Genomic DNA, 14,183 nt, shown 5'->3' with positions numbered 1-14,183 from the left:
CCTTCTTTCTTTTCATTGACACTTTCGGTTGCTTTCCAGTAGCCTCCGCCTGCCACTGCCCTTTCCCTACCCCTCCCGGCCCCAGGGATTCTGGTCCCTTCCACTCACTCTCAGGCTTCCAACCACACTGCTCCAGCTGTCAGGCTGTCCTGGGAGGATGCTGCACCCTAATATCTGATAGTGAGTTCTAAACTTCTCAGGTAATAGATAGGCAGCCTCGCTTGTTGGCTTGGAATACAAGCCTCCTGGGCTAAAAAAACTCACAGCAAAATATAACCAGCACCCTAAATTCCGTTTTCCTTTGTTCCATTTCCAACACAAAATACTAAAATCAAATAAAAAAGCCTGGCTCCCTCCCAAAGCCTGATTCAAAATATACAGGAAGTATAAGAAGGACTAATCATATGAAAATGTGGATTACAAGATTTGGGAGAGAGAATGGTGAGAGGGGAGCTGTGGAGCTCCGGGGACAAAGGTGACTATAGAAAGTGCAACCAGTAGAACAGGGCAGTGGGGAAAGCATGGATAAAGTCAAACTCAGCAGCATTGTCCTGGCCACAGTAGCAAAGAGAATAGAAAATGCAAATAGTTTTTCAAGAATATTTTTGTGTAAATAGTCTAACAATCATAATATGAAAGAGAGCATAAGCATAAGTCCCAGTTCATGTATAAGAGAAAATATAGTGATAGCACAGAAATTTTGATAGCCAGAAAAATAAAATGATATCATATATTTTACAACATATACAATTCTATGTACAGGGGATTCAGGGTCAAGATCAGAATAGTAAAGAAAATGGGCATAGAGCTGCATGAATTTTCAAGGGAAAGGGCATTTGTGCCTGGCACATTACTTTATCCCTCTTGTCTATAACATACAGGCTGGAATTTGGATAAAGAATGTGTTGAATGTATAAATTTCTTTGGGTAGGATGGACATTTTTACTATGTTAATCCTCCTGATTCATGAGCACGGGAGATCCCTTCAAGTTTAAATATCTTCTTCAATTTATTTCTTCAAAGACTGGAGGTTTTTATCATGAAAGTCTTTCAGTTGCTTGCATAGTGTTGTGCAAAATATTTAATCCCAATCTTAGTTTCTACCCAGCCTTTGATTATTCACTTCCTGGACAAAAGACACATAATCTTTATAGTAAGCTTTTATTGGCCCTAGAGCTGAGAACGTATTTACCTTCTATGCTATTATTATGTCATTTTGCAGCTATTAATCCTGTCATAGTTTCCTATGCTTTATCTGGGCTGCTTTTAACTCCAATTAGCCAGCCAACATGGGTATTATTCTAAGGCTCTTAGCCCATATGGTTTCCTCAGCCTACATCTTCTTGCTCCCCACAGCCCTTCTTTATACCCCTCTCCCAAGCCTATCTCTCTTCTCCTAGTTATTGACTGTAGGCATGTTGATTTGCCAGTTGTGGATAACTTGGTAGACAAGGTTACAGAGTTTTATTGGTGTCTGCAGGTACTCTGATCCCTAGGAGAAACTTGGCCTTGGGGCCACTATTTAGCATTAAAATATAAGCAAAAAAGAAAACCTCAAGAGCATACTGAAAAACCAACATTTTTTTAAGCAATTGTGAAAAGTGTTATTTTGCTGATTTGAAATTCATTCCTTAGTGCTAAAGATGGCTATAATTAGTATATTTGTAGTATCTCCAAATAGGTATTTTTCAGTTTGCACTCGTTTCCATTCCCATCAGGAATTAAAATAAGGCTATGCTTTGCCATTTCCTGAACTTGTTTCTGGCTTTATTCCAGTCAGAATTACTTATTTAGACAAGTATAACAACAAATGACAGTCATTCCTAGCTTGCATGCTGAATGATGAGTTTTAAATGATTCTCCCCCACTCATACTTGGCTATATTTTGTTATTTGTTTTGTTATTATTTTTTATGTGTATGGCTATTTTAGCCTAATGTATTTCTGTTGAAAACATGTGTCTGCTTCCTGTAGAGATCACATGGAACGTTAGATTATCTGACAGTAAAATGAAAAATGGTTGTGAGCTAAGAATTAGGTGCTACTGTTTGAACCCAGGTATTCTAGAATTTCTGTAACTGCTCTTCCCCACTGCATCATCTCTCCAGCCACTAATTCGCTTTCTTCATGCGAGACACTCTAGCCAGCTAGTGTGAGATTGAAGATCTTTTGGGTTCTACTTTGTGAGTCCCTCAAGACCAAGAAATATGGACATACTTATGAACATTTTGGTGGTCTCTTGAAGTCTTTTAAGTTAGATTCACTGGAATATTATCCTAATTTATGTAGAAAACTGGTGATTCAAGTTTATGAATCCTGTATTCATCAATATTAAGAAGGCATTTTTCAATCACAAAGGATTCTGCTGGTGTTTTCTGGATATGTATGAAATCACACCATCATTGAAAAGAAGAGTTGAGTATTTTGCTTTATTAAGCATCTCTGTGTTTCACCTATTTTTACAGTTTTATATAGCTAGTTCATTTATTATTGTTGTTGTTGGCATTCTTGTTATTGTTACATGTGCAAGAATATTTGTTTGTCATGGATATTTGTGTACCACCCGTGTACTATAGAGAGAGAGGGTAGAAGAGGGCATCTTGGAAGTAGAGTTATCATTTTGAGCTGCCATTTGTTTGTTGGTATAGAAGCCCTGTCCTCTGGAAGAACAATTTGTCTTCCTAATCATTAATTATTATACCATCCCCCTGTTGCTAAGTTAAAGCTATATAAAATATAGTTGAGAAGAATGTGAGCTTTTGTCTTGGTACAGTCTCAATTCAATAAAGTACATTTTTCTTCTTTCTGAAGTAGAAACCAAGATTGAGAAACTATTTTGTAGACATGTGTTTAAAGTGTTAAAACTCCTACTAAAGATTTTATGGCAAAGTTTTTTGAATATTGGTGGGTAAAATACTGTTCTTACTGAGGTTATATTTCTTCGGGTTTTTAATCCGGAAGGTTTTTAGTCATTGTGGCTGCTGAATTATGGTGCATATTGTTCTACTTTCCTTATTTGGGATAGTGCTTCCTTCTGTTTGACTTGATGATTCCTTCCCAGTTCTCTCATATTCATTATTGCTCACATGAAATTTACTACTACCTTTGTCCTCATGGATAATTCATGTCTGATTCTTTTGTGCATATTTTCATCTGTTTAGAGTGTAGGTAGATCCTTGTATGAAAACATGTCTTATTTTTTGACAACATTCCAATATACTTCCTAAAAATCAATTTTACCAGTCACCTTTTTTGAATGTACTGTGACAGTTGAAAATTACTTTCTTTCAGGGCTTTAAAATGTATCACTCTATTCTCTGCTGACTTAAAAATGTGGGGTAGTATCTATAACTATTGTATTTTCTAACCCCCTGTTCATATTAAAGAATAGAAGACAGTTAGAAGATATATGTATGTTGTTACAGCACTTAGATGTGAGAACAGCAGAATGTCTGGCAAATTATCCCAGGAAATAGTAGAAGAGACTGCTATGGTCTCCTACAAATCAGGAGTCCCAGTGCCTGAACAATATACATAGGTATTTGAGGCAGATCTTGATAAAATAAGTGATAGTGACCTTTGAGTGCAAGTCTCAATAGTGCAGAAAGATGTCTATTCAGAAGTAGCTCAGTATTTTAGGAACTGTCACTTCTGGATTTTAATATAGAAGCCCTGAACTTAATAGTGGATGCATGTAAAAAAAGGTTATTGTTTACATGCCAGAATATCTTCTTGTTCAACATCCATGAAATGAGAAATATACCTTTCCAGTTAAAGACAGGGTCAGAATTAAGTCAGGGAACACATTTTGTTCCTATATTTAATATTTCTGAAATTAAAACACAGCATCACTGGAGTAGAAAGTATTGATGGGTTTGCTACTAAATTTGACGTTACTCAGCTTGTATGTTGCAAGCAAGGATCATGAAGACATATGCCCTGTAAAATGTCATGATTATTTCCCTTGAAATTTTATGTAATGCTATGCTAATAATTTCTTAACTTCCTGATGCTTGCCACAAATCTCCTCCGAATGGAATTATATATACTGTAAATTCATGACAGCATTATATTTATTCCTGGCTCTCAAAGGTCTTTTTGTATATCTTACAGTTGTGAGTGAATTTTCAAACACATTCACTAGTAATTTTCCCGATTATTTTCACTCATCATGGTTGTTAGAATCCTGATGGTATAATATTCAATACAGTATTTGCTTTTTTGTCTTCTTTGCAATTATGGCCATTACAAAGCTCCTGGAGTTTACTTTCATCCATCTTTGTACCTCCCTCGTTCTACCACTTATAATTTGAAGAGTGGACTTTCCACCTTGAACTCCCAAGAGAGCTTGCATGGTTATCCTCATTATTTCCTATCCTCTTCCTCCTTATGCAAAATTTATCCCAATTCTCCCTGTTGTATTTCATGTATATCTTGAGGCAGGTTTTTTTTTTTTTTTGTGCGTAGACTGGGTGTCATTTATTCATAATACATAAGCAAACTCCCCTTATGTATTCCACAGTAAATATATCATTCCATGCTATCCTATCTGTGACAATGTTGACAAAATTCCTGATCATTTTAGTTTGCTGGACAATGTTTTAGCAGTGACCATATGGAGTTTTATTAATTTTGACTCTGTGAAATTTTGTCAGGAATTCCGGTCTTTGTTCCTAAGACAGAAACTCAGAGCAGAGCAACAAGAAGAATGACTGCTTCTTTGGTAAATGCACCCCAGGTTAGTTGCATGTCCACATGTCTTTGAAAATTGTATGTCTTATTGAACCCAATCAAAACTTTAATTATATACATCTGGTAATGTTATCTAAAGTATTTATGTTCTGTGATTTATCTTCATTTTCATTTCTGATAATCAAAATGATAATAGTACTGCCTTGTTCTAGTATACTTTCTCTCGATATTAGAGCATGAGGACATACATTTCCTTAGACTGAAGGCATGCAATTCTGGAAGGGAATCTATTGTAGTTGATACTCAATGAATATAATGTCTGATTTTGACATCAAACAGGCATGTGTTCTTTTATATGAGTGAAGAAGAAAGGTCTTGTCTGCCATATATATCACATTTCAGGAGTGATTAGTTACTTAGAAAAAAGCTTGTGAATTTACATCTGCATATACATGGATACTGATTTCATTGAGCAATATATGGAAGAATAGAATTTATGATAGATTAGTATTAGAATTTTGAATTCCTTGTTTTACTTGTTTGTTTGTTTGGTTTTTTTTCTAGAATATTTGCAACCTTGTATGTAGGCCACAGGATATCAACTGAGAAGGTCAGAATAAACTGCAGAAAAGATTGAGCTAGTGTCCACATCTGAACAAAGTTGACATTGTAGAATTTTGAATCATAGTGTTGCTCATCATAACTTGACTATGTGTGATGTGACACTTGGATTTTGTTAATTCATCAAGGAATATTCCTGCACCTAGACCTCAAATGTGTACAATATATTATTTCAAAGTTTGCTGATTGTGAGACTCTTTTGTTATCCTGTTTCATGCTACACACACTCTAGTGAAGTTAGCTTTGCAGGCTGAGAGGCCTGGGACCACTACAAGGCAAACTGTTTCAGAGTAACTCACCTCCTAGGACCTTGGCATTCTCATAACCCATATACTCATACCCTATCCCCAAGTTAGTCTGGTATATGGATCTACGTGCTCTCTTTTACTATTATTTTATTATAAGTGCCTTTTAAGACTGAATTCTGACATAGCTAAGCCTTCCTCAGTGTTCCAATGTCCCAGAAAATCCTTGAAGCCTACAAACTTGGAATTCAGTAAGAAGGTTACCTATTCAGTAACATTCAAATTTACTTCTAGTAGAGACAGTGAAACTAATTAGGCATTACAAAGAATGGAGCCTGAATAGCTCAAGGCTAGTCTGCTAATAGCTTAGGACAGTAGCCAGTCTTACCCAAACAAGGGAATACACAATGACCTAGCTAATAGGTGCATTTACCATGTAAGAGTTAGGGAATCCCACTGAGATAAGAATCTTCAGTACAGCCAGGAATAGCAGGCTACATTGCATATTAGAAGCAAGTTGGTGAATTCTTCTGACATATGGAGATTCGCCACAGATACTTAAAAGAACACTCATACAAGAATTTATCAAGGCCTAGGAAATAGGGGGTTTGTGGTATTGCATTATTCATGAGAAGGTCTGCTAGAGCAGAACCCCCTGGTGCTAGCTTTCACAGGCTCAAAGGAGTAGCACAAATTGTGACTAGGGTGTGAAATCCTTACCTGTCATTAGCTGACCCTAAGCAGAGAGCTGTTTTATCTTTACTGTAAATATTACCTGGTTCCTGTAAGTCCTTTTGAAGTCATTCCTTTGTTTTGTATCAGGTAACTTCAATGTAATTTGCCTGCTGTGACATCCTACCCCCTTTATTTTCTGTATTATATAAGACTGGTGTTCACTTTGTGACAATACATTCAGATTCTGCACAATCTCCTGTGTTATGTCTGTCTGTCATTCATTCACCAACTCCTTGTCCACCTGTAACCAGAGACCCATTCTACGCAGACAAGGGACCAAGAGGGTCTGCGGAAGTTTTACAGAGTGAAAATACACAAAAGACTATGACTAGATTAGGAAACATCTCTCAATGAAATTAAACTTCAATTTTGTTTTATGTATTTTGGTACATTTTCCTGACTCAATGCATATGTGCTTTGTATTCTTCTCGCATGTTGAGAGAAGAGAGCATTAGGTCTCATAGAACTAGATCTCATATTCTGCTTTATATGGCCATGATGGTTCTGGCCAGAAAATTACATATTAGAGGACTTTAAAAGACATTATAAAATCCAAAGTGCAAACAAAATGTTCAAATGCATTGATGGAGGCAAATCTGTTCTCTGTCTGTTGCTCAGTTTTAGAAAAGATCACCAAGTCCTTAAGAGCAGAGATGTGAATATGTACACTATACTATGTCATTCTGTATGTTTCCTATAGAAGATGCCTAACTTCTGACACAACTCTATGGCCCTTCTAGAAAACTTTTGTCCTTTAATATTTGCCATGACTCTTCCATATCATATATCTTATTCTTTGAGTCTTTCATAAGTAGGAAGACAATTTTGCCCAACATCACATGATAAATTGGTAATTTTCTATTACAGTGTCTATTAACATTCAGGGATGTGGCTATGGAATTCTCAGCGCAGGAGTGGGAATGTCTGAACTGTTCTCAGAGGGCACTGTATACAGATGTGATGATGGAGAATTACAGTAATCTATTCCTTTTGGGTGAGAATACTCTTCCTGTAGAATTACAAATTAATTCTGTTAATTTACATATCTTTTGTAGATGGAAACTCTGAAATGTCTAGAGACTTACAGAATAAAGAATAATAACCAGTACTGTATCCTGTATAGTCTCTCTTACCCCTTTACCTAGTTTTCCATCAAAACTTTAAAGTTCAAAGAACTTTATAGAAAGGAAGTATATTGTTTTATACATAATAATTGGAATCTTAAAATTTTGCTATTTCATTCCATTGTTCACCCATTTCTGAATTTTAAAATGCAAATTATTTTAAATAGAGAAGCATCTGTTTTGTGAGACTTTTGTTTTTAGTGTATTTATTTACCTTTTGGCATGTGCTCTCTGTGTTTATTCCTGTTACACCATGACTTTTTCTTAGCACTTTTTTTTGTTTGTTTTTTGTTTTGTTTGTTTGTTTGTTTGTTTGTTTGTTTGTTTGTTTTTCGAGACAGGGTTTCTCTGTGTAGCCCTGGCTGTCCTGGAACTCACTTTGTAGACCAGGCTGGCCTCGAACTCAGAAATCCGCCTGCCTCTGCCTCCCAAATGCTGGGATTAAAGGCGTGTGCCACCACGCCCGGCTTTCTTAGCACTTTTTAAGTAGAAGTAATTATATATGGTGAGTTCCATGCCATTGTGAATTACATAATAAATTCCTAGCTGATCTTGTTAATATGATCATTCACATAGTTTCTATCTCAAAATTATTTTTGCTTGATCAACTCTTTTTGCTACCTTCTGCAAGAGACAGTGTTTAAATAAATATTAGAAGGCTCTCATTTTTCAGTTTTTTGATACAGATTAAATTTGAAGTTCTTCTGAACATCCACTTAATGTTTGTGAAACAGAAAAGATATTTTTCTTTTAGAATGGCTAATTTACTTTTCTTTGTGAACTTAAAGAAACATCCATTATTGAATCTCTTATTCATGTATTAATCTCTTTCTTCCCTAATTGTACTTTTTTCCCCCAGAGAATTTTCTTAAATGTGAGAAGGTGTTGGATCAAGGCACAAAGCATATTGCCCACAAGCATGTGAGTATACAAGAAAAGTCTTACAAATATAATGAGCATGATTACATGAGTCCTCCCAAGTTACACCTTCCAGAACTGAACATAAAGATGAGTCTGTCAAAATATCGAACCTAAACAGAAAAAAAAAAAAAAAGTTGGGAAGACTGGTATAGCTGTCTGATGAGAGGTTCTGACAGTTCCTGACAAATACAGAGGTGAATACTAGTAGCCAGCCATTGGACTGAGCACAGGGTCCCCAGTGGAAGAGCTAGAGAAAGGGCCCAAGGAGCTGAAGGGGTTTGTAGCCCCATAGGAGGAACAACAATATGAACAAACCAGTACCCCCAGTGCTCCCAGGGACTAAACCACCAACCAAAGAGTACAATTGAGGGGCCCATGGCTCCAGCTGTATATGTAGCAGAGGATGGCCTTATTGGACATCAGTGGGAGGAAAGGACCTTGGTCCTATGAAGGCTCTTTGCCCAGTGTAGGGGAATGCCTGGACATGAAAGCAGAAGTGGTTGGTGAGCTGGGTGGGGGCCTTGGGATAGGGGATTTTTCAGAGGGGAAACAAGGAAAGGGGATAACATTTGAAATGTAAATAAAGAAAATATCTAATAAAAAGGTAAAAAAAAAGGATCAGATATCATTTCTGTTCTTCTACCATGATTTTTGGTTGCACATATAAGAATCTTATATGATTTCTCATTAAGTTTTTCAAAAATATATAACATAAGGTTATATACTTGCTCCATAGTGAATGTGTACCAGGAATGTAAACTTGGGGGCTAGAAAGATAGCTCAGAAGTAAATGGCATTTACTGTTCCTGCAGAGAAACCAACCTTCATTCTCTCTACAAACATGGCAGCTCAATACTGCACCTGGTTCCTGTGCTGAACACTTGGTACAGACTTTAGGACTCCACAGCCTTCATGTAGGCATGCAGTGGTCAGAAAAATATGTGTTAAACACTCACAAACTTAAATGAAAATATTTTTATAGGAATAAGTTGAAACCTATTGATTACAACTATTTTTCAAAGTTGTAATATTTATAGCTTGGGGAGCATATGATGGGGGCTGAGGTTCAGGATGAGTCTCTTTAGTTCTTTATTTCCATAAGATGCTCAGTCATGTCAGCCATAGAGTCATTTATCTGCATGCCTTCTTTCATAAGCCTGGCTCTGGAAAACTGATCATCACTAAAATGCAATCTATGTGGTACATGAGACTTACCATCTACACAAATATATAAAGTCACAATTACATCATGTGTAGGAACTGGCCATCAAGATATTTTTTGGTCATCATTTACAATGGAATCTCTTTCAAAATTGTAGGTCTTAACTCCATGAAAAATATCTGTTCTCTCAGAAATAATCTAGGAAGGCTACAATGGGACAAGGCAGTGCTATGTAGATCAAATATTTAAAGATCTGACAATCAGAGAAGGAAAAAAAGTCATAGGAAATAAACAGTTTAGATGATATGGTGGTTGGAATAGGAATGGCCCCCACAGGCTCTCCTTGGTCATCAGGGAGTGGCACTATTAAAAGTTGTGGCCTTGTTGGGGAAAGTGTGTCAATGGAGGTGTGCTATAAGGTTTTCAGAAGCTCAAGCCAGGTCCAGGGTCTCTCTCTTCCTGCCAATCCAGATGTGGAACTCTTAAGTACTTCTCTAACACTATGTGTGCTGGTGTACAATGGCATGCTTCCCACCATGATGATAATGACCCTAACCTCATAACCTGTAAGCCAACCCCAATGAAACATTTTCCTGTATAAGAGTTGCCATGTTTGGAATGTCTCTTCACAGCAATAGAAACTGTGACTAAGAAAGAGGACATTATCAAAGGAAGAAAATAAATGTTTGCATGGCTTCAGTAACAAAAACAATTTTCAAAGAAATGTGGACACAACACTGACCTGTGGTGCATTTACAGGGAAAACACCTATTCTTCCTGTTTCCCTTTCAGGAACAAAGGCCAAAACTCTTTTTGACATTCCACATCAAGATATTAAAACCACAAAGCTAAACATCATTGAACTATGTTAGTGACATTGTCAAACCATATAAAGAGAACTGAAACCTAAGGTCTTGTCAACATTCTTATAAACATGAAAGCATGAAAAGATAACTATGAACATTATCATTATGCCAAAAATTTGGAACTTAAAATTCATGGAGCATGAAGTTCACTTGAAGAAAGTTATGAAATAACAAGGGTCATGCATTCAAGTAGCACTCCAGATTATAATTAGAAGCAAATAGTATCTCAAAAAAAAAAAAAGACAGAGCAAGTCTATCAATGAGAACACAGGAAATACAACATTTTACATTAAAAAATAGATGAATAAAGGAGAGTTGAGTGGTAGCATACCATGTGCAACACACCAAAACAGGAAAACACTATTTCAATCTGGAGGAGGAAAAACCATACTACTGGTAGTTAACCATCTAGATCATTAATTTAAACAAAACACAGAACAACAACAACAAGAACAACAAGAGTGTTATATGATATGGAAATCACACAACTAATGGAAATATCATAAGATCAAGTTCAACAAGATTTTGTGCTAAACTCCTAAAGGGAGCAGGAAGAAAAGGAATATGACTTAAGAAAGTAAAGGGTATATATGCCACACCAAGACCAACAGTCCTGTGCATAGAAAAAAAAATGAACAGCATCAGAAGGAACAGTGAAAGGAGAAGATGCTTGTACTCTCCTGTCTTACTGAGTCCAGTAACATAAGTGTGGACTAGAGAAATCTGAATAAGACAAAAGGATGAAAAGAAGAAAAAAGTAGAAAAGCAAGATTTCAATCTCTTTTAAAGATGATGTAGTCATACACAAAACACCATAGAGATACCATGGAAAAAAGTCCTAGACCTTGTAAGTACTTTAAGTACTACTGAAAAACATAAACTACTGTAATCAAGGGTTTTATCAAAATTAAAAAAAAATACAGTGCAAATGATCAAGAAGCCAATGGACTGAACTCAAAAGCAGTTAAAACAGCCAACTATTCATACTACATGTTCCACATGGCTAGTCATGAACAAAATGCTCATCCAATGTATACTGAGATCTCTTCTCTTCCTAGTCAGTGTCCACACTCAAGGTTCTAGGCAATAACAAACACTGGAGACAATGCAATGGAAGAACAGAGACAGCATCAGTGGGAATCCAACTCACTTTAAACACCAGTCAAGAAAGTGTGCAGCTTCCTGAACAACCAAATACAGTAAAGAGAAAACCTAGGGAAAATTGTGATGATGTTCATAAAAAAAATTAAATATACTGCAAAATATCTATGAAATAGAAACTCACTAAGAGAAAAAGAAACAAAAATTGACAAAATGGTGTGAAATTATTTATCTTTCTGTTGATTTCTTATGGTAGCCTCATGGCCTATTTTACTTGAGTAATTCCATTCTAAAAGTCTTTCAAAAATATTCCATTTTGAATCTTTCATAAATTCTTTAAACACTGCTACTATTATAGACATACCAGAAAATTTATCATGAAATATAACTGGAGAAACTGAAGGAATGGTTAACCAATAACTAGCCCAACTTGAAACCTATCCCACAGGCAAGCACCAATATTTGTCATTACTAATGATATTATCTTATACTTGCAGACAGGAGCCTAGCACTACTGTTTGCTGAGAGGCTCTACACAGCAGCTGACAGAAAACTGATGCAGTTACCCATAGCCAAACATTGGACAGAGCTCAGAGACTCTTATGGGAGTGTTGGAGGAAGGATTGAAGGTACTGAAGGGGATGAGAACCCCAGAGGATGACCTACACAGTCAACTAACCTGGACCTTTGGGAGCTCTCAAAGATTGAGCCTCCCCCCCCAAAGAATATACTCGAGCTAGAATGAGACACACAACACATACATAGCAGACATGCAGCTCAAGTTCTATGTGGGCCCCCAAACAACTGGAACAGAGGCTGTCCCTAAAGCTGTAGCCTGACTGTGGTATCCATTCCCCAACAAAGTTGCCTAGTCTGGCCTCTGTGGGAGAGTATATGCCTAATCCGGCAGAGACTTAATGCAAAAGATTTGGGGAATTCTCAGGAGGACCCACATTCTCAGTGGAGAAGCAAGGAAGGTCTCTGTGAGTGGGGATAAGGAGGGGGACAGTGGTTGTCAGTAAATAGATGAAGAAATCTAAATTAAAAAAAAATTTTTCACCGTAATTTCAAGCATGAGTCCATACAAATCAAGAAACCATGAAATTTAAAAGGTATAACATATGAACAAACAATGTGAACATGCTCATGTACAGTTTAGAAATCCCCAAGAGTGTGCTTGATGATCATTTTGAAATACTGAGAAAAATTGGGTAAGTATTTATTTCAACTCCAAACCACTATTTTAGAAAACTGATAATACAAATTGTGAATCTCAGGAATTTAGACATGGTTCAAAACATTAACAATTACTACGCAAATTTTAATTCCTTATCAACATTTAATCTGAGATGTATGTGCTCTACACTTGATCTTAGCCAAAAGGCCAAGAAGCGATTGTATGTGCTCTAAAACTATATTCATAAATGTGTCTTCACCTGCTGAGTTCTTATGTTACACCCGAGAATGTAGCAAAAATAATTTGATGTCCAGTTTCCACTGTCACTTGAACCCCATACCACTCATGCCTCAATGACTTGGCTACTGGCTCTTCTCTCTTCGTCTTCCAGGGTTTGTTTTAATGCTCCATGGTGAGCAGATCTGGAAGAACAGAATGAGAATGGCTGATAGGGAGGACATTCTACAGCAAACACGTGTATTCTAACACAGTGCTGTGCTCAGTAGATAAGGAGAAAACAAAGATTTCTAGAAATAATATGCTAACACTCAAATAGTTTATACTCATACTTAGCTAGCATTTTAGCTTGGGTAATTTAAGGCCCACTTCTAAACAAACTCACCCAATACTGAAGGGCATAAAGAAATGGTAGGATCATGGTGAAAATTCTGTACCCTACTCACTGTCTGAATTAATCATGAAACAAAATGAAAGGAGCCTAACTCTTCCCAAAAGGACATACGTGAAGAAGAGAGAACTCTTCATTAAAATGTTTTCTGTCCTTTGAGAATTTCACTGTATTCTATGACATCTGAGCCTTCTTCATACATAGCTTACATAAACTCCCAGTAGCTTGAAAGTCAATTCTGACAGTGAATATCAAGTTGGGTCTGGTGACTCAGGCTTTTAATCCCTGCACTCTGGATGCAGAGGCAGGCTAACTCTGCACATTCAAGGCCAGCATTGTCTACATAGTGAGTTCTAGCACAGACAGGGCTGTGTAAAGAAACCCTGCATCAAAAAATAAAACATAAGGAAAACATGTAAATGACCAATATAATGTACATACATCACAGATGGAAAACTAGTGATAAGATGTTATAGAGTAAATGTTAGCGACTGTTCCCGTAACAGTGTAGTTTGCAAAAATACATAGGGATCCACTCACAATTTCAGTTGATATTTATGTGAATAATAACTAAAAGCTTTTTAGGATGAGAATTCACAGGCTCTAAGTGCCACCCTCTTATGTAAATTAGTGGTAGAACACGGAATTTGTAAAAGTTGGGATAAATTGAGTAACAAAATCTTTATTGTATCCAAAATAGAAAAGAAAACATTGTGTGAAACATCAATACCTCAATTTAATGCTGCAAGATCATCTTTAAGAGAATATTCTGTTAATCATAAGAAGAATGAGAAAGGATAGGCACCAGTACACAAGATCTCAAACTTACCAACAACAGTAAGATAGCCACTGCAAAAATATGAGAGCTCCATCACTATGAGCAGCAGAGCTACTCATAAGATCCATGCTCCG

The 14,183-nt window shown here is 36.6% G+C and overlaps 1 pseudogene; it reads right to left on the bottom strand.

Moving 5' to 3' along the window:
- Window positions 1–12,712: 12,712 nt before the first annotated feature.
- On the bottom strand, window positions 12,713–12,862 carry LOC115029803 (U2 spliceosomal RNA; annotated as a pseudogene).
- Window positions 12,863–14,183: the final 1,321 nt, after the last annotated feature.

This window comes from Mus caroli, unplaced genomic scaffold (assembly GCF_978045245.1).
Source record: "Mus caroli unplaced genomic scaffold, Mus_caroli_1 scaffold_18, whole genome shotgun sequence".
Taxonomy (NCBI): Eukaryota; Metazoa; Chordata; class Mammalia; order Rodentia; family Muridae; genus Mus; species Mus caroli.
This window is presented reverse-complemented; position numbering and strand designations above follow the sequence as displayed.